This window comes from Melanostigma gelatinosum, assembly GCF_949748355.1.
Source record: "Melanostigma gelatinosum genome assembly, chromosome: 15".
In the NCBI taxonomy this organism is placed as follows: domain Eukaryota; kingdom Metazoa; phylum Chordata; class Actinopteri; order Perciformes; family Zoarcidae; genus Melanostigma; species Melanostigma gelatinosum.
In genome coordinates, this window is record NC_136648.1 from 13,678,475 (window position 1) to 13,705,330 (window position 26,856).

A 26,856-nucleotide genomic window follows, 5' to 3' on the forward strand; every position below is an offset into this window, starting at 1 on the left:
ATACAGTCCGCAATTGCAGGATTTGGGATTTTACAGGGGTCTGAACAAAGCTACCGGGATAGAAAACGTATTCTGGATCACAGAAAACTCGCATAGGTTTCGTGTATTACGTATTAAGACAACGGACTTTTTTTTTCTCCAGGGGCAAAAAAAAAAGAAAAACCTTTTGTAGTGGACTGGGCGTTTTGTACGCGCTCGGTAAACGGTGATGCTACGGCGGCGCGCAGGAACCGTAGAGGGAAGAGACAGGTGAGGTGCGGCTAAGGAGCTGCTGTTATTTCAGGGACGCTTTAGATACCGAGAGTCGTGGTATCCATCACCCTTTTCTCCACAGAGAGGAAGAAGAGCGACCGGAGAGGGCGAGTTGGCGACTGGCACCTGCCACCTCCTCCCTACCTGGCCATCTGGTGCGGTGAGTGTGCCAAACGGTGAGATTGAGAGATGGATATGTGTGAGGGAGATGGGGGGTGGGGGTGGGGGTGGGGGCGGATGGAACGAACAGGTATACAGCATGTGAGCAATTTTATTAGGCTACTGCCACTTAACGCGATGCTGCATTATTAGGCTTCTCCTCCGGGTTAGCCAATGTGTTGTGTTTGGCATCGCCTGGACCTCATTTGGACGTGAATTGCTCTTTGTGTTTGCTGCGAGTTTGATGTATGATTTGCATATTATGTGCATATCTGTATTGCATATCTCTGCATGTCGTTGTTCTGTCACGTGTTGCATATAATCTTAGGTTAGAAGTGATGCCTCAGCAAAAACAGCTCACAGTTACAGCACTGCACTGGAGCACAAAGCCTGAAATTGTTATTTAGACGAGGACCTGTGATCTGGCCGGATGATAGGCCGTGATAGGTGCCCAAATTATGTCTCTTCAGAATTTCAGGCTACTTTAGACAGATCCCAAGACGACTGAATACTCTAAAAACTCCTTTGTCCAAAATATGTCTTGCGCACTTACGACAACATGTCACCTAAATTGGCCATGACCACGCTGCACACTCACAACCACCCCGGCCCAAGTGAAATGCTCACTCACTGGCGTCTCAGCTCTTACTGAAGTGATTTAGTAGTTATATGTAATTCATTGTTTACAACAGCATCCCTCAGACTAACAGCTACCGAGCGCCACAGAATGACTGTAACAGCTCCCAGCTGCTGCTGTTTATGTTTGTGTTTCTGTGTGAGTTGAAAGGCAACAAGAGATGGTAGCAGACAAAAAAATAAAATAGAAAGGAGCAGCGGGGAAGAGGAGGAGAGGGAGAGACAGAAACACAGACGGAGAGATCGAGAATGCAAAGGATAAAGTGTGGTATAGCAATCCGGCGTACAGGCTACAGGGGGATAGGCAGAGGACGTGAAAGACAGAAAAAGAAATGATGGAGCAGAAAGCTCAGAGCGAATGAGCGTTGAGGGAGAGGGGCTGCAGACAGCAGTGTGAGCGGGGTGTGAATGGTCTCCCTGTTATCCCTGCTGCCCACACAGACAGCCACACAGCAGCCGTGTGAGCAGGTGCTAACCCCAACACACAGCAACCGCAGGGAACAACAGGTGCAGCCACTGTTTCCTCCAGCCTCCCTTTGGAAGGCAGTCTAACAGCCGCCCATCCCAAACATCCAGCGATCCAAAAAGCCCTCTAACACCAAAACACGCACAGCCTATATAGTGAAGGGAACCAAATGGATACTTCAATCTACATTTAGGGAAATCGCATGCAAAGGCCAGGCTTGAGTAATTCAATTAGAAAATGAATTATGCCGCAAACAAAGTTGGAGCCACTTGAAGCAACAAGGCAGAGCAGGCTGCAGGTAAAAGCAATCGAAGAGAGCCTTAGGGTGAGACAACTGCCCACAGGGACATTTAATGAGCTCTATTGATCACATAGGACTCTATTTAATCACACATGCTGAGCCGCAAACAGGACATCTCAAGCACAGAAAAAATAGATTGGATTGCAGCATAATACAGCCTTCCCACAAAGGGAGCAATTCGCCAGCAGATTAGTATGTTGGGGTTGCTGAGGAGCACGTTTCAAGAAATGTGTAGAATGGCAGTCAGAGATCGTGTGTGTGTGTGTGTGTGTGTGTGCGTGTGTGTGTGCGTGTGTCTTTGTGTGTGGTAAACAGAGTGAGATGAAACGGACAGAACATTTTAGAGGGAGAGAGATGTTACCGAACAGCTTCTCTCTACGCTTCGCCAAGAGAATACGCCGAGCAATTGGCGACAGATTTCCTGTCTTTACCTCCGGTACACAGAGAGGATCATTGAATGAAACACTGTGGGGGCTCTAAGCTGCCACTAAACCCGTAGTTTTCTATTCCTACTTCATATCAGACAGTGGGATTGATTTAGTTTCTTTTTGCCAAACCTGAGCCACCCAGGACACTGTTTTAAAACTACTGTGACTCGCTTTACCCTCTACATGGTGTAAATGTCTCTGTTTTCACACAGTCTGGAGATACCTCCCTCACTCATACTGAGGGAATGTGGACGTATGCTCCTATGGTGTTTAGATGAACTTAAAGTAACTTTCAAATCTGCCCTGAAGCAACCACTCCTCTCTGCGTCAGAACAGAGGCAGGATTATTCACTAATCCGATCATAAAATAAAGCAAAGTTGTGACTAGTGTCAAGAGATTTGAAGGAATGCTGATTCTTTTCAAAAGCAGCCAGCTACAGCATCTTTTGAAGTTCTGGTTTCACACAGAGCGCTGTGTTTAGGGTTTGGTGGGCTTCTTTAGTACAAAATCAACACTTGAAAAGCGTGTTGACGTCTGCAGATCCCGGTGCAGTGAGATCAGAGGGACCTAGCTGGCCAGGCATCTGCTGGGTGACCTATTCCTGCAGAGTGCCCCCAGGTGTGGACCTCAGTGCTTCATTGTGCACGATTAAGAAGGTCAGAGGGTCAGGTGTCACGCAGGCATATACTTTACTTGTCAGAAAGTAGCTTTTATCCTCAGACAGGTACATTCTAAATGAACTCCCTTATGCAAAACATTCTGTGTTGACGTGAGAGGCTTTCAGGAGCCTAACTGGGCCTTTCTGACAACTCTTTCCAGATGTTTGAAAAGGAAAGGAGCAAGATAATAGGCACCACACAAGCTGAGGAGCTTTAGCAACCGCTGAATTGTCCATGGTACTATAATTTGAACGCCACCAGATGCATGAGATGGCGAAGGTGTCTGCAATATGTGGATTTGGTTGCCGTATCAGCCACATGTGCCGTATATTAATGCCTTGCAGTTGGTTTCAATGTAAAAATCCTTTGTATACTTTACAGCGGCCATGCATCTTCAGCTTTATGACTCTCTGTCTTCACTGATTCCTCCCCCGAGGAGCAGCCTCTCTTATGCGTCCCTCTGCACATTGTGTGGGCTATAACAGGCTAACATGTGTGATCATTGTGCAGTGTATTCTCCTGTCCACTGTATCACCTTAACAACACCTCTGGCGCTCCCTCATCCTCATCAGGGTCGGGCCAGATGATATGACACGCACGGCCTGTGTGGCGGTTTAAGGCACACATACATGCATATTTTATGAGCGTATTTGTTGTAGTGTACGTGAGGGGTCACAAGAAGTATGAGATCGTTTGTGTCTCCAATACATCGTTTTGGATGCAGCTGGTCCTCCCATTTAAGTGCCTGGCAAATTGGTTGTGAGTGATATCACAGCTGTTTCAACTTTTGAAAGATAAAGGTCGTCGAATCTCATACCTTCTGTGTTGTCATTTACATCACAAAATTGCAGAGTGAGAAAATGACCATCCTCTTCATGCTTTCACTGAGGCACTCACACACGTCTGCACGCACACACACACACACACACACACACACACACACACACAAACAAAACAAAATAAGCATATAAGAAAGTAACCTGTTCTCAAATGCCACCGCTGAGGCACTTGACCTGTTCCTTCTTTGCACAAAATGATTGCAGGTATACATATTTCTCGGCTGTTTGGTCTATCCTCTCATATTTCGCTGCCTTTGTTGTCCAAGAAATTCAGCCAGCACCTAAGCCAACGGCAGGCTTTCGTTATGGCAGCTTAGCAAGAGGGATTTGAGGACTTTTTTATTGGGCGATAAAGGCACATCCGAGTCCTTTGTCTCCCAGCTACGCAAGATGGTTTTGTTGCCCGATGAAGCTTTGTTGTGGTTCATCTTTTTCCCTCCTTCATCCTGTCCTCTCCCACACCCATCCCTGCCTCGCAACAAACACAACTTTTCTCTTTTAATTATGCCTTTTCATCTGCGGCCCAGTCACAACTGAGGGGAGAGGAACAAAGTGTAGCCGAAACACAATTATACCTGCGCGGAGGAGAGAAAGCTCCCAGGGGAGGTGTCGTCTCTGCGTACGGGTGTGTATGCTGTAAGCGTGTGTACAATGCACACGTCAATCCACGAGCAGGTTCTCTGGCATTTTGATTGTTGTGTGTAGACCACCTTTTGTGAGCTGTGATCCTCTTAGCAGGCTTCTGCCAAAATAGCTATATTTACCCTTACTGGTGATCGCAGCACACAAAGAACAACACGACAAGAATATGAGCTACCTTTCAGCTTCAGCCTCCTTCTACGGCAGCATAAGAGAAGCCTCAAACAGGGTGTGAGATATATGGTAATGGCTGCCACGTTGAGACATTAGCCTCGGCCTATTTAGCATAGTCTTTGTTGAGGTAGAAAAATGGCAAGCAGGAAGATGTTGGGCAGTGATCAGTAAAACATAGAAAGCAAAAATGTAACAAGAAAGAGATATTTTTCGCCTGAAATTACAACTTATTTATATGAAAACACCAATTCTCATGCCGTAAGATGATTCTGATCTGTGTTACCTGAAGACACAGTTAAGCAGATGCAAAGATGCACACTAGAGACAGATATCATGGACTACCTTGTACAGTACGAAGCACAACCTTAACACTGTGTGACAAAACCCAATAGCAGCAAGTCAAATCCACGGATTGAAAGCCCTCATCACGGCTGTGTAATTTAAACTGCATCTTCATTGCCATCGTACGCACTGGAGTGTGCGTGTGTTCAACTCTGTGCTCGTAGTGTGCGTCTGAGTGCGTGCACTGCATACTCATGCGCTCGCCTCTAGCTCAGAGCTGTGCAGTGAATGTATATGTGCTTACTGCAGTCAAACTCTGGTTAGTAACGTTTGCCCTTGCTGCAGCTTTGTACAGCACCATAAATGTGTGTGTGTGCGCGCGCGTGCGTGTGTGTGTGTGTGTGTGTGTGTGTAGGTGTGTGCGTGTTGTTTTCATGTGCATTTCTGTCTCAGTGCAGCACCACAACATTACCTGTTTTGTAGCCCAAAGTCATTTGCGAGTGTTTGATTGCTTTGCACCTGCATTTCTGAGCAGTGTGTTTGCGTTCGTACATGTCCATTAACCATGAGCTGATAACTCTCTGCATCCATAGGCTTCTGTGTGCCTGTCACAAGCAGCAATTTGGCTTTAGGCAGAAGGCCTGATTGGGGAAGAAGTCTGAGGGGAGATGGAGCTCTCTCTGGCTAGACTCCAGCTCTGTCCATCCTATTTTAATTACCTATGGCACTCACCCAGGGGAATATCTCCCTCCCTTCTTCTCTGTGTCTGTATCTTCTGTCCTCTCCCCCTTCATCTCCCTGCTCTCCCTGCGCTACCATCTCCCTCTTTCTATCTTATTTTCCCCTCTTTCACGCACACATAACAGCTGCGTCAAAGGCCCATGCAGAGGTAACCTTTGCATTAGCATATAAATGACCCTGTAGATTGAATAGTATTTTAGACCTGTATATTAGACCTGTTCTGAGGAGACAGGCAGCCACTTGAGGGAATATCGCCTCCACCTCGATAAGATAAAGACTTGACTCTTCTGCTGAAGAGAGCATGGTTGCGTGTGTGTGTGGGTGGGTGTGTGTGTGTATGTGTGTGCATGCATATTTGTTCTTCCCTGTGTTTGTATATGAGTGCATGTGAACAGGTCTGGCTATCTGAATATATATTGATGTATTTATTTCTTCTCATTTTGATATGATTGATTTGACAGCATGTGGTTCTACCTGTCTTGCCACCTGATATGGAAGGTTTTGAATAACACTTATTATTCCCACAGCAACCATTCTGAACCAGTTACCTCACAGTTACCTCTACGACATTTACCATATGAGCTTGTAATCTTTAAAAAAACTACTTAGACATAGTGAAATTAAAGGAATGGTTTGATATTTTTGGAAATATGCTCTGATGTCACTCATATGGGAAAACAATTCACAAAATGTTGCATTATTCCTTATACAAGGAATTTAAACACGAGAGTAATGAGCGACATTACTAAATACGTGTAGCCTGGTGGGCCAAATATACACAGATCTTAAAATTTGACCGTTATTGCCTCTGGGTTCTTTAGATCCATGTGTTTGTCAGACGTTCTTCAATTGAGTCTCAGTCAGACCAGCTGAATGTGTGAAAGTGCGAATATTTCTCCCTTGAATGCTGGTTTCCAAACCCTCTTCACTGTAGTGAACGAAACAAAATTCACAGCTTCTGTCTTCTACAAAGTCAGCACAATTGCATTCTTTCAAATTTTACTTTTTAAACTTTGTGTCTTTGTGGTGAATTAAAGAAAATAGATGTACGACACCAAAGAGGAATCCTTAATCCAAGCTCCAAAAACGTCCTTCTTAACAACTTTTGTCCTGCAGATTGAGGTTGGGCTCCCGAAACATCAGTTCAATTAACATAATGCACCTACATGGTGTTGTTGATGGACAAGCTATGATAGAGGTATGTTGTGGAGTCAAACAATGTTTGTCTGAACTTTTACGACTATATTAATGCTGTACTGGAATCATCACTGTACCGTGTGAAAAATAACTATTCTAAAATCTGTCACGGTTACATTTTGTTCACGCCTTGTCCATTTTCAGTGGAGATCCGTTTTAAGTCATGAAGTAATGAAGCTGTAGTGCTCGCAGGGTGGAGTCTTGAAGTGTGAAGGTGACCCACTTCTCCCAGTTTAGCCCGTGTCTGTGTTTCTACCCTCGGGCCATCTTTGTTTTATTCCAGGCTTTAACCTGCATTCCGTCTTCAAGGAGCAAGTGTGTTACACATGAGGAGATGTGAAGGATTCGTGTGGATACATCTTATCTTGTTCTACAGTTTATGTTTCACTTTCTTAATGCATCTGTTTCAATATTATAAATTGCTCATGCTTCCTTTGACAGCGAGCATGAGTTAGAAAGAGGGATTCATCTTCACACAATCTTTTTTGTTAAAAAAAATCAAGTTTCACCTCAGCTCCAGTCAAGTTGTTCTTTTTAATGAGTCTGAAAGGCTCATAAAGATTCAGCTCTCACATTGTTGAAGGGGAAACACCACGAAAAGAAGGGCTCAGCAGTAAAAAAAAACCTTCTTAGTGAATGTGTAATAAATGCATTGTTGAGTTTCAGATGAATATATTCCATTGTTGCCATATTGATTTCAAATGAGCTATACTGTCTTGCCAGAGTGTGGATAATGTGGAGACAAAATGCTTGCAGCTCCCCCATCCCCCTCCTTGCTGAGAAAAGGGGGGGGGGGGGGGGACCCCAGCACCCGGCATCTGTGTCCACGAATGTGTTCATGCACACGCCTATGAAGTACATTTGGGATTTGGGGTTAAAGCTCAAGCGTATGCATCAGTGTGTGCATTCTCACACAAATGTATATGCCTGTACGTGTTCAAAGGGCGAACCCGCCCTCCCAGCGTTCACATCTACTGCAATACAACATCGCTGCCTCGCTTTGCTATTGGTTGCTACGGTAACAAAGGCACGGAGTGGAGTGGCTGCAGCAGCGAGCGAGAGACAGAGGGAGAGACAGAAGGGGAGACACAGGGAGAGAGAGAGACAGAGGGAGAGACAAAGGGAGATACACAGAGAGAGAGAGAGAGAGAGAGAGAGAGAGAGAGAGAGACACAGAGACAGAGAGAGACAGAGGGGGAGCCAGAGGGAGAGAGAGACAGAGGGAGAGACAGAGAGAGAGACAGAGGGAGAGACAGAGAGAGAGACAGAGGGAGAGACAGAGAGAGAGACAGAGGGAGAGACAGAGGGGGAGAGACAATGAGAGAGACAGAGGGAGAGACAGAGAGAGAGACAGAGGGAGAGACAGAGGGAGAGACAGAGGGAGAGACAGAGGGAGAGACAGAGAGAGAGACAGAGGGAGAGAGAGATTTGTTTGCCTGTAGACCTAATAACAACGACAGATTTAACGCAGAAAAAAAACAGTTCAGATACAGAGACTAGAAAAATGTCAACACCAACGGACAGAAGTGCTTTGATTTTACTTGTCTCATTTCTATCACACACACACACACACACACACACACACACACACATATCAAAGGATTCATTTATTGCTGTAGTTGGTTGCAGAATGTCATGACTCGAGCATTTCAACAGCAGTGACGTTGGGCTTGGTTTTAGCTGTGCATCTGTGCCTTCAGACGCACCGCTGAGGCCTTTTGTATTTATGTCTCAATGCTTCCCCGTGGTCAGTAAATGCTGCTCGGTGCGGATAGGGATGTTGCTTTTTACTTGGTCTCTGTTTAGCAGGATGAGACTGTATTGATTTTGCTCAGTAGCTTTAACAGTTGAGATGCCTTGTGTAAACATGAGCATGTCCCATATGCACTAAAGGCCACTGAGGCATTTTAGGATGGAATCATGGATAGACATTGAAAGGATATATTTCATGTAGTTTGTTGACATACTGTGGGGCTGTGTAGAATTTCCCAGCGTGCTGCTTGACCCCTATAGCCTTCCCGTCGGATCAGCCATGTGGCAGCTGAACAAGACCACACTGGAGAAAAAAAGACTTCATCAAAAGGAGCTCAGTCGCAGCTGATGAGGACGAAACATATGGACAAACTGATAACAGGTGAAAGCAGGTGATTATGCTTCTTCAGATGACCTGCTGATTGGTTAATGATGTGAGTGTTAGCAGGTGATTTGCTAATGAGTTATTACCTGATGAGGGTAGATTGCACTGCGCGGCTGTCGCCGTCATTACATGCGTCCCATGATAACCGTGTCAGTGTCACACCATTTAATCCTATCACGCCAACAAGATCTGACACAAATACATAACACCCTTTCTTCTCTCCACTCGCCTGTCTCTCTTGAATTCATGATACTCAATCTGTCAACTGCTGCTGTTTTTGTTTTTTTAATAGCTTGATGAGCTGCAAGTCTGTCGCAGGCGGTGTCTCGCTTCCTCTTTTTATGTCTGTTACTCAAACCACGTCTGTCTTTTATCTTTCATCTGTCTGTTCTGTCTCTCGGCGCTGCAGGGAGGACTCAGAACCCTTGATAACCATGCGTCAAAGCGCTGCCCCAAACCTCTTTTTATAGCCCAGGGCATTAAGAATACTGCCTTCGTCATGGCACTGTCCAGCAGCAGAGTTCTAATACTCTGGCCTTGGCCCAGATCGGGTTTATCTTACAGATCGACAGCTTTAATCAATACACATTCTAATGAGGAGGCTACATCAATGATAGGCCGCTGGCTTTTGGTATGTAGCATGTGAAGGCGGTTTTGCAAGTGTGTTTGTGTGTGCGAGAAAAAGGAACAGAGTGAGGAAGGAAAGAGGGATGCCCAGCTTCTCTCTTTACTTGCAGGCTTTTAGCAGAGTCACTGCATGTATATATAAACACATTTTTGTTCGTTTTTTGTCTGTATGTATCTGTATATGAATGGATAGAGAAGAGTCTCTGTTGTTGATGCTGCAGTTTGGTTGTATTTGAACGTAATTGTGTGTGGGTTGCAGCCTTAGTAATGTACGTTTGTGTCTCACTACATCTGCCACAGCATTTACTCAGTCTATATTTTTTTACATTTCTGAAAATTTGCACCATTAAATGTCTGGCAAATCATTTATTAGCAGTTCCTGTCTGCAATGTACCCATTAATGTAGACAGTCATGTGATGTGATGATTTTGTCCCGAGTTATCAGGAGCATCTTTTTTCTACAATATCTAATGAAATGTATGGATGTTTATTATGTGACGGATGGAGATAATGATACTCTCAGAAATGCTGAATCCAACCTCACGCTGACTCTAAACATATGTATACCTCGGCGTGTGTTCAGATTTGACTGCGTTATGACTCTGAGAAGAGGCACTGGGATTTTATGATGCAAACCACAAACATATGATGCTTAAGCTCTCTGGAACACATGCTTAATTTAATTCCATTCATCCTTTTAGTCCCTACAAGACAACATCATTTCATTGCAGCTTTAAGCATCAAATTTGGTTTATTTCATGAAATGGCCATAATGAAATGGGCCTGACCCCCTGCACCTGACTCAATCAGTTCTAATTCAGGGAATCCCAATGGAGATTAAGATGAAACACGCTCCCCCCCCCCCTCAGGGCTGTTCCAGGGCTTCTGATGAGGAGAGGGCTCAGACATGTCAAACCTGCAATCTCTGGGCTAGGATTTTTATTTGAAGTGGCCCCATGTGTATCGTCTGCAGAGCCACATCGACTCACTGCTGTCGTCAAACAGCTTGTCACTCAAACGCATGCGCAGTCTGAGGTGCTGGCAACACATGTGAATGTGCTTATTTATATGTAAGCATGCCTGTTACATCTGTGCATCTGTGTGCTTCAAATAGCAGTTGTCATCACCTTAGCAACTAGCCCATCACCTACCTCTCTACATGTTCTGTCTTTCTGGAACACACAAGCTGAGAGGTATAAAGGAAGAGAAATGACGGCAGGAGGTGGGGGACGGAGGGACAGTGATGGAGGATGAAAGGAAATAAGCTGGGGTTGGGGGAAACTTGGAACACGGCATTCAGGTTGAATTTGCTGATGACATTCATATTGCTGACGTCTTTTTCTTCAATTTCAAACCTTTCTTTTTATTCGTGTTTTCATCAAACATTGTTCGCGGATTTTAGCGGCAGTCTTAAGAACCTTAGTCCTCCGCCCTTTTTGTTCTCCTCATTTGTCTTGTCTTTTCTTTCCTTCTCTTTTTATGTCCTCTCCTTTGTCAAAGTATTCTCACATCAAAGACGGTGCAGCTCAGCCACAGGCATTTTTAATAAATGCATAGAAAAGCTTATAGATTTACAAAGTGTTTGATGGCGCGGCGGCTACAATTTATGACTGGTTGTAACTTATGTGCTGCAGTGTTATTCCACTGTCTTGGGTTTATAGGTGAATGATATGTTGATGTACAGCATGGGGGCTTGTTTTTGACAGTTTGACCCCTCTACAATGGTTTTTGGTCAGTTTGGTCCGTTGTCAGTCCACCGCTTTTGTCTCGATTGAAATGTCTCAACATTAGATGGGTTGCCATTACATCTTGTACAGATATTCATGGTTCCCAGATGATGAATTACACAGACTTAAGTGATCCCCTGACTTTTCACCACCACAAGATATTATATTTCTATTTGTCCAGCAGTTTGGTTGATGAACAAAAGTATTGACATTTCTTTAAGCCACAGCTGTAACATGTCTTTGTGTTGAAAGCTAATTAGCAAATTGTAACATGCCAACTAAAATGGTGAACATGGTTAACATTAAATCTGCTTCACGCTTATGTTAGCATTTAACTAAAATCAAATCAACTTGTGTTGTCACACATGTACACTGCACAGCACACAGAGATATTAATCCTCTGCATTTATCCCATCCTAATATTAGGAGCTGTGGGCAGCTTCTATACAGCTTATACAGCAGTTTGGGGGTCTGGTGCTTTTGTACATGTGTTTGTGTGTGTGTGTGTGTGTGTGTGTGTGTGTGTGTGTGTGTGTGTGTGTGTGTGTGTGTGTGTGTGTGTGTGTGTGTGTGTGTGTGTGTGTGTGTGCGTGCGTGCGTGTGCGTGCACGCGCGCGGCCCTTGCACAGTGTGACCTTTTGTGGCCTCTTAACCTTTTAAAGACCAACGTTATTTTCCTCCTCTTTTCCTTGCTTGTGATTTAGAGCATTCTTGACTTTTGACCTTTCGAAAGACATTGTCCAGCTTCCCCGAGTCACTCCCTTCATCTTTTCTTTTTTTACTCCCTCTAAAGACCAGCTATTCTTTTTTTGTCACAAATTGCCAGTAATATATCCTCCATATGTCCGTACAGAAACACAATCAACGAAAGGAACATTATCACCCAAAGTGGCTTTGTAATCCTGTGACTGTTTTGTCTCTCGGTGTGTTATATGACTGTGAGAATCCCATTCGAGTCAAACAGTTTGACAATGGAGTGACAGTTCTGACAATAGAGCCCCATTACACCAGTGAGCAGACAATAGAAACACATCAGCTCCCTGCTGAAGCCAGGCTGGTGGCTGCAGTCACCCTGCTGCACTTCTGACCCTTTCTTCTTGCACACACACACACACACACACACACACAGAGAGACCTGTTGCGTATGTCATAATGTCAGTCACAATCTCATGCACATGCACACCCAGAGGAACATGTATTGTGCACAACAATGATATTCTTCTCTCCCGTCTCTCTTCAGTGCATGTGTGTTGCTGCCATGGCGACCGTGGCTCCACCCCTCACATTTCTTCTCCTGCTGCTTCAACTGGCGGATGGCTCATTCCCAGAGGAACCCAGTCCTCTCAGCTACGTCCCTGTAGAGGGTACGTTTCCTTCCTGCTGTGTGTGTGTGTGTTTGTGTGACTTGATGATGAATGGCCTCATGGTGGAGGTGGAAATCGGGGGTCAAGGGTCAGAGCCTGTGTGTGTGTGGACCCAGGCATACAGATAGATAAAAAGACTTCACTCGGCCTCTCAATGGCTGTATGGTAGACTGATACATACGAGCGAGAGAGAAAGATGTAAAGACAGAAAGAAAGGGAGCAAGAGAAATGATTGTTATGGATTTTTAGAGGCCCGGGAAGATGAAAAAGTGTGAGACAATTGGATCGGAGGGGGTGATACAGATGACAAGAGAGAAGGCTGAGGGAAGAGAGAAGGGGTGGCGACAGGTGGAGATGGATTGCAACGTCCTCCTTTCTCCGTCCCCTGCAGTCAAGGACAATGAGACGTTCTCCCAATCTGTCTCCTGATGATGAGGGCTCCCTGTGGAGACCGTCGTCCTCCACTTTGAAACTTTCTCATACTCTGATACCGCCACTTTCTCTCTCCGCCTCATCTGTACTCTCCCACTTATCTGAAATGTAGAGAGGAAAGGAAGGTGATTCATTTTTTTATGATAACTTTACAGTCATGGTTGCACACAGTTTTTGTCATTATAGAGCTACATGCATCAACAAAAGCAAAACAGAACGAGGATAAAAGTATTTTAGTGTACTTATGCGGCACCAATCATCTCTTCACATCTTTGTTTTCCTAAAGAAAGGCATCAAGAATGTGCGAAGATACAATTAAAGTGCAGGTGAGAGAAGTCTTTGGGGTAAATGTAGATTGACTCGCTCTGTTATCAAAGTATCCTTGTGCAATGCACTTCATTTCCAGATTCTTTTCAGTAAGCGTTTCACTCTATTCGACTGTGTGTGTGGGTGTCCATGTCAGTTGTGCGGAGGTATCCAGTGTTCTTGGGCAGAGCTCATCGTTCGGCTCAGAGGCAGGATCTGCTCATCCAGACGGTCCTCCAAGTCAACCGCACGCTCTACATAGGAGCCAGGTAACCAACGGCAACCACCTCCAACTGTGCGTTACTGACGTGTTCGCATTAATATCCGTTTGCTCTTCATTTGATGCCCCGGCTTCCATCTGCTGTCACTCCGCAGAGGACATTTTCAGTTTGTTGTGGCGAGTAAGCAATCAATCATTGTTGTTAAATGTCAAGTGAAAGCTGTTTGTTCACATTACTCTAATACATGATATTCGGAGAATAGTGGGCCCTGGGCACAAAAATCTAATTTAGCCAATGAAAAACACAAATACATTGTTAGTCAACCTCATTTACATGAAACACAATTCAAACTTAGTTTTAATTCCACTGCTGTAGCGGGTTTGAACAGATTTGTGTCATCAAAAACACAAACAGGTGGCAGTCTAACAGAAATGATGTGGTGATGAAATGTTTTTCTAAGGCAACAACAACAGCAGAACTTTCATTCAACTATAAACGAGTCAAGCCACTGTTATGGGCCGCACAGATCATACATTCACATCCACTCATTTTCTGCCAAATGAATATTAACATATAAGCTGCTGTCACTCTGTTAGCCCTCACGTACTAATGGGGGAAATTACATCTGCTGTTAGATAAAATCAGAGAACAGGATGTTTGATTCCGACATGAATTAAAGAAATAAACAAATAAAGTCATGTTGAAAACTGGTTTAAAAGACCCTCACGAAACAATGCTGATAAACTGTCCAATTGCTGACCCCTTCCCGCACCATTGTTTACATTATATATCAGACACCTGTAGTATTAAATTGGCACTGATTTGTTGTGTGTTTTGTAGAGATGACGTGTACAGAGTGGAGCTGGATAACATGTCAGGTGATGAGATGTTCTACAGCAAGGTAAGACTCATTTTCTTTCACACGCGCAAAATCAAACGCGCACTAACAACTGATAATGTATACAGACACACGTAACAAAGTTATTCAGACTGTGGTTTGCTCCTCTGGCAGAAACGAACATGGGAATCCAATAAGAACGACATTCGAGTGTGCCGGATGAAGGGCAAACATGAGGTACGGTGCTTGTACACGGCACCCTGAGATCCACTCTTACATGCATCAACGCCATCTATATACTCTATCACACGCATGGACGGACACTACAGCTGTTAGAGAAACCTTATTTCCTTCGGGCGCACCTGCATACGGTATTTACACAAAATCACGTTAGCTCAGTGAAACGTTGCCAAGGCCGAAAGATATCCATGAAGCTTGAAAGCCATTGTCTGGCACACCTGCATCGTGCCAATCGTCTTCATATATCTCATCCATAGCCTGCGGGGAAGTGGGGCAATTATGTGTGGATATGAAGTGATAGATGACAATGTTCTGAAATATTAAAGGTATGTGATCAAATCTACAAAAGAGAAAGATTTGATGGGATGGTAGCTCGCTTGACAGGGTGTGACCTACAATATAAGCTTTATTGTATAAATGTAGGATTGCCAGCCGCAAAATCCAATCTGGGCGGATCTCACGGAAAAAGAGAAAGAGGCAAGAGGAAGCATTATAAAGGAAACTGAGCAGAGAGAGTGACACCGCCTCGGGGGGGGGGGGGGGGGGGAACAGTAATTGAAATCAGTTGAGGAAGAGGAAAAGTGGGGAAGAAACACATAAGGAGGGCAGGGCAGCCTCCGGGTACAAGAAAGAGCCAGAGAGACAACAAAAGGAAAAGAGTTGTTGCTTCAGAGAACACAGATGAAAGAAGAAAATATGTATGAGCAAAAACAAGCTGTGATAAAAGACAGGAGGAGAAAGACTTGCCCAAGGGGGAGAGAGCATAAGAGGAAGAAGACAAAAGACAGAAGGTTGACGCTTAAGCCCACTAACTCACATGAAGAGATCAAATTATAAGGCGCAGGGTAAATGATGCAGCTGTGAATCATCTGACATATAGAACAGACATAATGCTTTTCGGTCTTACAGCATCTAAGTGTGCATATGAAGTCATGACAGTCCAAAAATAGACATTTTTCACAGCAGACACTTAGAAATGTGTTTGCCATAGTGCGGAAAGCACAGGTGGAACTATTAACATTAACGATGGCAGCAATACTTGGGAACTGAACTGAAACACCGGTGTGGAATGCATCCATTAATCACCATTACTCAAACTTTGTTAAGGGAATAGTTTTGGAAAATTCACTCATGTGCTTTCCTGCCGAGCGATAGATGAGAAGATTGATACCACTCTCTGGGTCAGGTCTGTACTGTAACGGTGTAGCTAGAGCCAGAAGCTGGTTGGTTCAGCTTTCCTCATTAAAAAATGGAAACAGGTATATTTGCACTTTATTTTATTGTTTGCCAAATGCCAACCAAAAAGTGCTCTTGGCATTGAGTTATCCATGCTCATAAACGTATAGTATTCCTCTGTGTTTGAACTGGAGAGGCCAATTGTTGTTGGTTGGTGTTATTTTAGTTGAAACGAGACTGAGCTAGCAAAACAGTTATTTCAAATGTGGAATTTTCCTCCTGAAAATATTCTGTCAATAATGTTCTTTTGTGATACTGTGAGAGTGATTTTTGTAGACATGTTTCATAGTGGGAATAATCTCTATAGAGGCAGCGGGACAAGATTTTGGTAACTGAAGCGTTCTGGTTTCCATTTGAAGTCTTAACCAATCATGTTTGAGCAGGCTTTGATTGAATGCAGCTAAACGGTCTGTGTGGAGAGAAAAAGAGGCCGAAATGAAATCTCTTAATCCACCGGCTATCGTCTGACGATGATCTAGCTTTTTAATGTTTGAAAAAAACAGCTTGTAAACTGTCTCAAGTTGCTAATCGGACTTGAAACAATGAGCGATTATCGAAAACACTTTATATGTCATTTGTTTAATTCATACAGCGGAGACTCCAGGAGGCATAACCAGCATTGATACGATAATGTGTTCATTAGTGCATTTTATAAGTGCTGGTACGCAGAGCGAGGCTGCTTTTATGCAAAACTACTTTCTGCCTCACTCTCAGTAGTTAGCTACCAAATATCCTCCAATAAAATATAGCTCTGTCACACAGCTGTAAGCTGGTAACACTTGCTAGCATCATTAAATACCAATTTAGCTACTGATGAACAGGTTTATTCAAGTTCCATCGATTATTTTTTCATCAGACACCGTTGTCGTATCACAAAGGAACCGAGGAGCTGACCAGCAGCTCAATCAGCAACCCCCACTTTAAAGACAGCTTTCAAAGTCTCCATCCTGCTGTTCCTGCAGATGGAGTGTGGTTATGGGTGTTAAGGATAGTTTTATACTGCACTTTTCCTACTTCGCAGTTGCAGCCTTCTTGCTCTGACTGGTAGTTTTGAGTTTAGCTTCGGTTCAAAACTGTTGCCCCGCACCTTGTGGTTTTCTTCTCCCCTTTAATCGTTTCCTTTGTGCTTTTCTCTGTAGGGAGAGTGCCGTAATTTCATCAAGGTTTTGCTCAGCCAGCATGGTGGCCTGTTTGTATGTGGAACAAACGCCTTCAACCCGCTGTGTGCCAACTACACTGTGAGTAACCATCTATCTGTCAGCTGGCCACTCTCTGTGTGCTTGCCAGCTTGTTCATCTATACATATATTTTTTTCTTTTTGCAGAAAGACACTCTAGAAATGGTGGGAGAGCCTGTCAGTGGGATGGCACGGTGCCCATATGATCCACGACATGCCAACGTGGCTCTATTTGCAGGTAAACTATCTTCAGTTTGCACACTAAAGGGTGAAGAATTCAGGGTTTCTAGCAGACATCAGACTCAGTTTCAAGCTCCAGACATTGAAACGTCTGTGCCCTTGTGTTTACCTTTACGAATGATTTATAGTCAGACCTCTCGCTGCATTGCTTGTTGGGTTTTAATCTTCCTGACCTTGTGCTATCTCTCCAATCTGTATGTTCCCCTTCTTCTTCTTCTTAATCTCCTCCTTCCCTCCCTCTGTGCTCCTCTCTCGCTCTCAGATGGAAGTCTCTTCACTGGTACTGTGACGGACTTCCTGGCCATCGACGCGGTGATCTATCGTAGTCTCGGCAACAGCCCCGCCCTCCGCACAGTCAAACACGACTCCAAATGGTTCAGAGGTACTTTTAGAAACAGTCACATTTAAATGACTCTCCTGCGTCAGACACCTTCGATTGATATTCTAGAAACAAATATCAGAAACCATCACCATTATCTACAATAGTTTACTAAAAACTGACATTGGTACGGCTGTCTTTTCATGGAGCCAAATAAAAAGCTACATTCAATGAAACCAAACATAGGTTTCTTTTCAGTGAAACACGCTCAGACCGAATGATGTATTTAGGTTAGTTTGACTCCACAGATTCACGGTTTTAACAAGCCGCAGATTGAATTTTGTTTTTCATGGAGAGAAAAACAAGCTGGGGTCGGTCAAAGCTGGAACAGTGCCGGATGAATAAATGATAAATAATGTGTATCGTCTTGTCCAAGATGATAAATTAAACAGGACATGAATATTTGATGAGCGAGGCCCGTGGACAGCAGCGGCCCATGTAGATGTGATTGTTATTACAGCTCCATGTCACGGACTGTGGAGCGTTACCTTTGGCCCCCGGCACTGCGTCGCTACTGTTCTCTGTGTATGTGTGTGTGTGTGTGTGTGTGTGGGTGTGTGTGTGTGTGTTTGTCTAACTGTGTTTTTCTCATATTATTTTTCAGAGCCCTTCTTTGTGAGCTCCATGGAGTGGGGGCCTCATATTTATTTCTTCTTCAGAGAGATGGCCATGGAGTTTCATCATCTAGAGAAGGTGCTTTCTTTCTCTTCCTTTCTTCTTATTTATTTATTTTCCACTGTCGCTCTATTTCACTAGACTGTGCTTGATTTATTCCAGGTGATGGTGTCTCGTGTCGCCCGTGTGTGCAAAGCAGACCTGGGTGGCTCTCAGCGGGTCCTCGAGAAACAGTGGACCACATTTCTGAAGGCGCGGCTCAACTGCTCCGTGCCGGGAGATTCGCACTTTTACTTCAACCTCTTGCACGCCACAAGCAACATCATCCGCATGCAGGGGCGAGACGTCATCCTGGGTCTCTTCTCCACGCCACCTAACAGGTAAAGAGAGGCAAACAATGTGCACACACAAACAAGCACAAACGCTGTTCTTCTCATCACTTGTCTTATTTTTGCTTTTCGTCGGTAGCATCCCCGGCTCTGCGGTGTGTGTGTTTGACATGCAGCAGCTCGCTCACGTCTTTGAGGGCCGGTTTAAAGAGCAGAAATCCCCCGAGTCTATTTGGACGCCTGTGCCGGACGAAGCGGTGCCTAAACCGAGGTATTGTTATGCAAAGTGCATGTGAGCCGTTCTTGGGCAAAATACTGCAGTGCTGCTTTACTGAGCATCTGTCTCCATATATAGTCTAGTTACTCCCCTGCTATAAGCTCCAACTGTCAATCACACAGCAACTTCCCTACTATTCAGCAAATCTTCTAACACAGCCTCGAGCAGCCGCAAAAAGAACCCCTCTGGCTCTTTTCTTCTTGCTCTCTGGACTTCTATCGCTCTCTCTCTCCTCTTCCTATCGGTCTATTCCTCAACTCTCACTTTTCTGTGTCTTTCTGTCTGCAGACCAGGAGGATGTGCAGTGCAGGGTTCCAGATTTAGCTCCTCCACCATGCTGCCGGATGAAGTGCTGAACTTTGTGAAGACCCACCCACTGATGGACGAGACCGTTCCACTCATGGGCCACAGACCTTGGGTGGTCAAGACCATGGGACGGTACGCATACTGACTCAGAACTACATTTTATTGATTGAACGTGGTTTCACTATTGATGTGTTTAGGTACCAGCTGACATCCATGGTGGCGGACACTGAAGCCGGTCCCCATAAGAACCGTACCGTCTTGTTCCTGGGCTCTACCCGGGGAACCATCCTGAAGTTTCTGATGATTTCCAGCGGAGATTCTGTCTCCCACGGCAGTGTGTTTCTGGAGGAGGTGGAAGGATTCAACCCAGATAAGTGAGTAGGAGTCAGGACATTTTGTCCTTGGTCTTCATTAAGTTGTTGAAATGTTGTTGCAGGTAGATACGGTCTCATGCTGCCTGCTTCTATTTGAGAACTTGAGAGCAGCAGCAACAGTTCACACGAGAACTGTCTGCAACTACACTTATTTTGAAAATTTCACTTTAACATTTTTGAAGTGCAGCTAAGAATAAAACTCAGTTATTTATTTGACCGTATCTGTTACAGTTGTATTCACATATATAGTAAAAGAGTTGCGTCCATAGACTGTAATAAATGAACCTAACTGTGACGTCACCCATTGGTTTGTGGACTGCTTTAAGCCTAGAGTTCTGCATGTTGGCTGTCGCCATCTTGGCGTTTTACAACCACAAGTGACACGAGAGGGTGTTGATAAGTGCAACCGAATGCTGAAGTGCTGAATACAACATTTTCAGGCGCCCAAATGTTACAATTATTTTTTTTTGAACTGAAAACACACTGTGAACGGGTTACAGTTCTAAGACAAAAACACTGATGACTCACAGACCGGACAACGCCGCTGTAGCGACCTGTCAGTCACAAGTCGCGCCCTGAAGCATACCTGCTTTATTGTCGATTTTACTCTAAATGACACCATCATTTACGAAATGAACGTCATGTGGTATTGAAGAAGACTTGAAAGTAGCGATTGAGACCATAAACTCATGTTTACAATGTTTACTGAGGTAATAAATCAAGTGAGAAGTAGAGTCATTTTCTGATAGACTTCGATACAACCAGAGGAGTCGGCCCCTGATGGCCATGGAAAGGTTTTTTTAAATGTATTATTAATTTAATAGCCATTAATAATAAAAAAATGTCATACATACATCATTATGTCCATGGTTATTCTTCAAATTGTGTTTTTCAAACAGTCCAAAACCAAAAGATACAAAGAAAAGCATAGAGCGTGCACTTTTAAAAGGGTAGAACAGAGAATATGTGGAGTTTAAGCTTGAGTAGTGATTGAAAACATCATTGAAGTAGTTTCTTGTCAACTGAAACGTTTCAGCTCTATTTGCCAAATGTATCATAATATATACAAACTATTCCTGTTTTAATGTTTTCCAACCTTTCGTAGCAGCAGAAAAACATAACATAGATTTAGTGTGAAGGACTTTGGCTTCATCCACTGTCAGCTTTCACAAGAGAGTTTCTTTCTTCATACCACGCAGCTCTGGCTCTGTGCTGTAGCTGAGCAGGCCTAGATAAAACAGTGCTGATGTTGTGACCCTTTGTATAAGGGTTAGGTCATGAGTCTGTCTGACTTACCAACAGATGACCCCGTCACAACTTGATTTGAGGCCAAAGGGTGTACATTGTCCTCCGTCTGCTGGCTCCTTCACCTCTGTTTCCAGTCTTCACACATCTGTGTCTTGCTGTCTGCAGGTGTGTTGAGGACTCTCCTCAGGCTCGTCAGCTCTTGTCTCTGTCGTTGGACCGGACCAGTCACTCTCTGCTGCTGGCCTTCCCCTCCTGTCTGGTCCGAGTGCCCACCTCTCGCTGCCACCTGCACTCACGTTGCATGAAGTAAGTAACACACTGTCACCTGCTTTTGCCTCGGAGAGTATTTTTCTTCTCCTCAATGTTTCTTTGTATGATAATGCGGTTACTTTAAATGTAGCCATGGCCATTAGCCAAGGTAAGACTTAGTGGCCAACTTTGGTTTGGTCACTGAGCTCTCTCGCTCTCATTAATCGTACAGTTGTCCATAAAAAAATGTAATGCAATTCTTCTGATGTTTCAATCAGCAAGGGATAGATTGTGTGTGTGTTTGTCAAACTACAGCTAACTTGTTTATTTTGGGAGATTTTTTTTATCCCTGGGACATAATATTTAACTTGACACGAGAGGCTTCAACATCGTCTTGATGTTAGTTTGTAATAAAATAGATGATGTAATATTATTACCAAGAAGGCATTTTTTATTGCTGCACATATGGGGAAGATCTTTTGAAGTGGAACCCCACACTGTGAACCTGATTCCCACAGCGGTCATATATCACAGCCATAATCCATCATCATAATCCATATCATAATACAGGAAACTATGAACATGCGGAAACATGATACACTACGTGTAACTGCAGTGATCAATACCAGATGAGGAGTTATCGTTTGACCAGTGATCCACATATAGCATATGAAAACAAATAACAAATAAATATCATGATACCCATCCATAGGGACATGTAGTTTTTTACATTTTAGGATTTCAATGGCCCACTATACCTAACTAGTTACCTGTTAGTCAGATAGACAATAAGCAAGCTGACTCACTGCAAATTCATAGCTGTTAAACTTGTTCCCAGGTTTGATTTTTTTCTGAATTTCCCAGGGAGAGTTTCCTGCTAAGAATGCTAAAAATGGCCACTTTGAAAATCAGGTCAGTGCTCAGTCTTTCTAAACTTTGTATTTCCATTGGTGTGTAGGAGTTGTTTGGCCTCCAGGGACCCATACTGTGGCTGGACCAGAGGCAGCACCTGCTCCTTCCTGAGACCAGGCACACGGTGAGAACAACATACACACACTCTGTCTCACACACACACATACACACACACGTACACACACCAGCCTGTGAACAGTTTCTTTCCTCTGCAGCAGACCTGCTGCCTGCAGACTCAGGACAAGTTATTGTATGTGCAGAGTTTTATTGGCAAAGTAACAACATTCCTGTATTTTGTTCATGAAAAGGTCTGGCAAGTAAGCTAGTGTTGAATGTGGACTTCATCAGGTAATATAAGGAGAGTAAATGCTCAACGATGACAGTGTTCAAGCTCCCGTGACTGCAAAAGCAAGGATTTAGATTTTTGTCTGTTCCACAATGATCCCTCAAGGAGAATTATGGACATATTACACATGTAGGAAAACAAAAGAAACAGACAAATGGTGGACAACGACGCTTGTTACTCAACTGGGGGCAAATACAATAAAGAAGATAATGATCAATAAATAAGTAAAGAAATGGCCAAACAAACACACTCAATATTCTATAGTTACATGTAAGAACACACTAAAGTGGTATATGTAGAAGGTCCAGACATATTAACCAATATAAATCAGTTCAATGATTTATTTTTTTGCTTATTCATTTATTTGCGTCGTAGGAATTTAATGCAATTCTGGTCTATTTGCTGGTTACGCAAGAAACCACTGAATTACAGCACACATCCCATTTCAGTCAGGAAGTTTAAATAAAGCTGCACACTGATGGTAAAATGTTGTAGTAGATTAAAATAAATGTTATGAATATGTAAAAATTAATATTATTTCAATTTTGTATTTATTTCAGTTTGTAAGCTAACTAAACCAGTAAAGATGTGTGGGTGTATAGTATTTGATTCAGCATGATTTACAGTGTTAAATACCAACCTTTAGCAAAAAAGAATAGTTCAAAAAATGATTACTATCATTATCCTTTATAAATTCATGTTCCCATAAACAATATGAAGGATTATTGGTATCGCAATCCGTACTCGCTGTGGCTGACCCTGACCTCTGACCTCCCTGAGGGATGATGGCAAGCATAAGGAGAAAAGCAATAGTGTATCCTATTACACTGGATGACACATCAATATGTACCATATCCATTTCATTGATAACTATCAACAAATGTCCCCATTAATGTGCCGTTTGCATGCTAATGTGAACATGTTCATACCAAAAGTAAACGGTTCACATTCATGAGTTGTTTTCAACAACATTTGTTTCTGTTCTGTTCGACTGTAAACATTCGTCCATGAGCGATTACACACCGTAACTGTACATATTGAATTAAGGGCACGATAGTAACACGTTTCCTACTGGACGGTGTTTGTATGAAGAGAAATATTGAAGTCTCTGATGTGCTAATCTCCGTGTGTTGCAGGCTGCCTTTTCAACAAGATGTGGAATATGGAAACACCACCTCCCATCTCGGAGACTGTGACGGTAGGTTGCAGCACTATGACATTCATGTTTCGGGCTGTGTGCAGCGGGTTGAGGGCAGACGCCGCCTAGTGGCTAAATCCCTCATTACTCCTGTCTGCTTGTCATTGAACATTTTGTACTTCCATGAGAGAGAATATTTTTGACAATTTATGTAATTGAGCACATTTTAATTTAATTATAGGTATAATGGGATTTTATAATGGGCCAGTTTCAAAGTCGTTAAATCCACGTAGGTAAATCCGAATTTCCACATAGCACATTCCAAGCCTTCATCAAACTCATTTGTTTCAAACGAATGGGCTTCACATTTTTTTACCTGCACTTAGAAACCGATAGTTGAAGTCAGTGATGCCAGGCTGCAGACCTGACAGCCTCTAATCCGAGTGGTGAATGTGCAAGCAGAGGCCGATCCGAGGACAGGCATGTGCTGCTGTGTCTGCAGATGGGAGTGATTAGAGCTGGGTGGAAACACTGAGGTAATAGTGTGCTGCGAGGAGAGACTCACTGACCGGGCTGCAGGATGGAAAGTGTGAGGTGGAGCGGAGAGAGGAGAAAAGGAGCGTCAGCTGCTGTGGTCTGAGCTAACCTGGAGCCTGTGGAGCCCCAAGGCCAGACTGGAGCGAAGCTCCTTTTAAAAGACAATCATTGTATAATGCTGAACCCCATGTTCACCAATTATGAGTGCTATTGCGGTTATTGATTTATTAATTGTTATATCTTGTGAGGGGAGAAACACTCAGTAGAAGTAGCAGCGCTTGTAGTAATGATCATTTACAACTGCGCCCTCTGGACAGACATTGAGAGAGAATGTCCATCCACTAAATGAAGTCAGTTCCACTAAATGTCATCTTTGTAATTGTGTGTCTTAATCTTTAGGAATTCTGCAGCAGAGTTTGCTGATTGAACCGGAGAGCTTGGTCTCCCTCAACCTGCTTGTGGCGTCTGCTGTGTCCGCGTTCACCATCGGGGCGGCGCTCTCCGGCCTCGCCGTCTGCTGGATCATGGCCCACAAACCTGCCAACCGCCGCCACGGCAACACCTCCCAGTCCTCTATCCAGCGCCGTGAAAGAGGCCTGCTGACTAACGGCGGTGGGATGGGAGGCTCCGTGCTCAGTGTGACGCGGCAGGGTGGCGGGGACCGCCCCTGCACCCAGGGCGGGGAAACCCTGTTTGTCATGCCCAACGGCTGGGTGAAGTCGGGAGAGCTCGACCCGGGTTTCCTGCCGACCCCGGAGCACACGCCCCAGCAGAAACGCAGAGGCCTACGACTGTCTGACTCCAACTCTGGAGGGTGGGACACCAGCCAGACGTACCTGGGGGGAGGCTCTGTTGGTCTGGGCTCTCCCTGCCGCATCCCCTCCTCCGTCTACCTGACCACCAGACTCTTCCAGCAGGGGGGAGGCGGGAGACACATCGGTGAGGGCCGTGGAATTGACGCGCCACGCCAGCACTACGTCTGCCTGAGCAAGCAAGAAAAAGGAGTGAAGGGCACGCCCAGAGCTCCTCTCCGGAAGTCTGCAGGAGAATACGTATACCCCATGACCCCCCAGGACTCGCCCGAGCGTCGGAGGGTGGTTTCAGCACCCAGTGCCCCAATGGAGTATGGCGAGCCGCTGCCTTTGCGCTGGCCAGCCCCGGAAGGATACATCCTAAGCAGCCACGGCATGGTCCCCGTCCCCCTGCCTCCACCCTCCATGCCCGCTCCCAGTGGCCAGGCCTACATGTCCCAGCAACACCCCCCTGGGCTGACCAGGGCTCTGCTGAGAGGAGCGCTGGAGCGAGGGGAACTGGGCGAGCTGGTGGACCTCAGCCAGCTGATGAGTAAGAAGAACTGCAGTGATAGGACTCAGACCGGCCAGTGACTCTTGAGGAAATGAAGTGGATGGGAGTGTTTCCATGTCTGGAGCTCTCTTTTTTTAGTTACATAGATCTCTCTTCTCTCTTCCCTCCTCATTCTGTCCATTCCCCTCTCCCTTCACTTCTCTGCTACCTACATCTTTATTTGTCATTCAACCCCTCTGAGCTCCTCTGTCAGTCTTTCAGGCCCCCCTTCCGCCCCATGATGAGTCTCTCTTTGTGACTGGCTGCTGGGTCTGCCACTCATACCCTGGCTCACACTAATTGGTCAGATGGATCGAGGTTGTTGCTGTGTCTGCATTGCAGAGTTGCCTCTCTCTCCTGCTACTCAGCGGCAGCAGGATGAGGGAGGAGAGAGCATGTAGGAGAAAGAAAGAAAGAAAGGAAAGAAAGGATAACAGCAGAAAGGGGGGCAGAGACAACGGAGACAAAGTTGGACATGGCACTTCGAGGCTGCCTTCTCTGTTCAGATTAACTGAGACTGCAGAGCCAGTAAGATATACTGCTGTAGAAGCGGGATTCCTTTTCCCTCTCGGATAACATTAACAAGACTGCCACCCATCTGTTCTGCGCTGTATTACCTGTTGGTCCGATTGCCAACAAGGTACTTGAAGGGAAACTGCGAAATCTTAGCGTCGTAGAGGCTGCAGGTGACTCATCAGACAAAAAACACTGACTGTGAACACAAATTGAATGGACGATGAGGAAACGCAAAATCCTTCTCTCTGTTTCTTTTTTCTCTCTCTGTCCTCTTTGCTTCACGCACACAGTAGATGCATACATCTTTTTTGCACATGTGACGGAGGGTATGCAGTATTCAATGTGCACGAGAAGCACGACTTGTGTGTGTGCCAAATGCCTCGAACCTGTCTCACGGGGATATGGGACCATAACTCACGTGTTTGGAGAGCAGCGTGCAGGACTGGAATGTCAGCACTATTTCTGCCAACCGCATGCTCTCTGTAATGACGGCATCTCAGCCCATCGTTTGCCTCCTTACGCGCCATGTACTCTTGAATTACCAATTATTTCACGAGGACGTCTGGGGAGATTGCCCACCATCACTGGACTGACTTGTGTTGGAGCTGGACAGAAAGGAAGAAAGAGAGTGTTTTATAGGATTTAAAGTAAATCCACTGTAATGTATGAACACGTTGTCCTTCACTGTCACCTTAGGTTTTTTTATCCACAAACACACTCACACACACATTCATTGGCGCTGAATTAGAGAACGCAGTCCGGTTTTATTGGGCAAAATGTTCCCCTAAGGCCACAGGGGGTCAAGGTCCCACAGACGTGATGCAGAACAAAGTGACAGTTACAGAGGTGATGATTGAAACCTTTGGCCTCACTCAAAGCCAATAGGGGTAATGGAAATGTTCCCAGCAGGCAAACGGGACGATATATTCAGCCCGTCCAAGTGTCCTGTGCCGCAAAATGGTCGGCG

At 44.7% G+C, this 26,856-nt stretch overlaps 1 pseudogene across 1 annotated transcript; it reads left to right on the plus strand.

Moving 5' to 3' along the window:
• The first annotated feature begins 208 nt into the window (after positions 1-208).
• On the plus strand, positions 209-25,414 carry LOC306789015 (semaphorin-6B-like; annotated as a pseudogene). The gene is made up of 18 exons (XR_013773194.1): positions 209-249; positions 335-412; positions 12,506-12,629; positions 13,525-13,636; positions 14,429-14,489; positions 14,601-14,663; positions 17,042-17,140; positions 17,227-17,317; positions 17,582-17,701; positions 18,303-18,391; positions 18,476-18,693; positions 18,782-18,913; positions 19,208-19,357; positions 19,423-19,599; positions 21,013-21,153; positions 22,055-22,132; positions 23,491-23,552; positions 24,429-25,414. The product of XR_013773194.1 is annotated as a semaphorin-6B-like (transcript).
• Positions 25,415-26,856: the final 1,442 nt, after the last annotated feature.